The sequence below is a fragment of the Pteropus alecto genome, unplaced genomic scaffold, assembly GCF_000325575.1.
Source record: "Pteropus alecto unplaced genomic scaffold, ASM32557v1 scaffold213, whole genome shotgun sequence".
Lineage (NCBI taxonomy): Eukaryota > Metazoa > Chordata > Mammalia > Chiroptera > Pteropodidae > Pteropus > Pteropus alecto.
In genome coordinates this window covers 507,105-508,802 of record NW_006434829.1, presented here as the reverse complement: position 1 = coordinate 508,802, position 1,698 = coordinate 507,105, and the positions used below count along the sequence as shown (strand labels likewise).

At 43.1% G+C, this 1,698-nt stretch overlaps 1 pseudogene; it reads left to right on the top strand.

Moving 5' to 3' along the window:
- The first annotated feature begins 1,334 nt into the window (after window positions 1–1,334).
- On the top strand, window positions 1,335–1,453 carry LOC112478420 (annotated as a pseudogene).
- Window positions 1,454–1,698: the final 245 nt, after the last annotated feature.

The window sequence follows — 1,698 nt, the reverse complement described above, 5'->3', positions numbered from 1 at the left end:
AGGAGCAGAGTAGGGAGGATGAACAACGCAGGACGCGCTCGGAATGACAGGTGGGCACCTGTCAGGGACCCAGGAAGGGCTCCCCGGGGCCCCCGCCAGGCAGGTCTTGGTGACACACAGTGGACCCCAGCTGCTGATGGGCCTGAGGGTGCCCCTTTGGGTCCCGTCAGCCCAGCAGACCCGGGACCCCCACTCCACTCACCTCGATTTGAAAAATAATTGCTTTTTGTTATAGAATAATATTAGAAATATCATTATAGAAGAACTGTAAGAATTACAACTATTACTTAATTATTTTAAATGAATAACAGTTACGTTAAGATATAAGTATAAAATTAATATACTAATTATTAGTTATGAATTATATAGTATAGTAACTATAATTAATATTACTTAAAATAACTGTAACAAATAATAGATAAAAAATATAATTTATATTTAAACAAATGAAGCTATTACTATAATTACTATAGACATTAATTGTAAGTGCAATCATAATTATGAAACATAGAATATAATTTCCTTATTATAGATAGAACAGAAAAGCACAACAAAGACATGAAACTTCTTAAACTCACTACTGATGCATAGTCCCTGTGGGGTTCAGGTGTATTTGCTTCTAAGCTTTTTTGCATTGTTAACGAGTTTGCTGCCACGCACACCGTGCCAACGGGCGTCCCCATTCTGGGTGCTGTCAAAGGAGAGACTTTATTCAGGTAAACAGTGTGGAAACCAGGGAGACCCCGCCTCTGGAGGACACCGGAAGTTTGCATCCGTGAGACAGAGGGGAAGCTGGCTTTAATAGAGGGTACCTGGCCCTGGTTTCTGATGGGTCTATTTCCATATAAATGAAGGATCCAAATTTACGCAGTCTGATTGGTTCAAATAGGATTGTCTTGATTAGTGGTTATGGAGCTGCTCTGATTGGTCAGTAAAGATGCAAATGAGGCTATAGCTGTGCAGTTCTGATTGGATGGGGCTGGTTTCGGTCCATTGGTCGAAATACGATTCCAGGAAGTCCTTTATAGGGTCAGCTCAGCCAGCAGGAACACGGTCAGGAGGTGGCAGCTCAGTCTGGGATTCTCCCATATGCAGGCTGTGTGAAGCCCCTGTAAACACTGGCCACTGGACGCTGGTTATGAATTTGGGCCCTGCTGACCACAGGATTCCTTTCCTGCAGGCATATTCCATATCAAGGTCAACAGCGTGCGCGCACACACACACACACACGTTTTATTTACTAAGCAGAGTTATACTTTATGCGCTCTAAACAAAAATTTTCTTTCTTGGGGCATAATTTACAGATAATAAAATGTGCATTTAAAAAGTGTTTTCTCTACAGCCGTGCCACCCTGAACAAGCCCAATCCCGTCTGACCTCGGAAGCGAAGCAGAGTTGGGCCTGGTGAGTACCTGGATGGCAGACCACCTAGGAAGACCAGGTGCTGTAGGCGTAAAAAATAAAACATAAGGGACTGTAAGCTGACAAGGTCCTTGCAATCTGTGAGGTCAACCAAGAGTTGCCTCGCCTTAAAAAAAAAAAAGAAAAAGAAAAGAAAAAAAAAAGTGTTTTCTTTCTTTTTTTTTTAATTTTGAAATAATTTAGGTGGCAAAAAGAACTGCAAAATCAGACAGGATTCGCGCGCGCCCCTGAAACAGCTTCCCCGCCTCCCGCAGGCTCGGTGCCACACGACCGCAT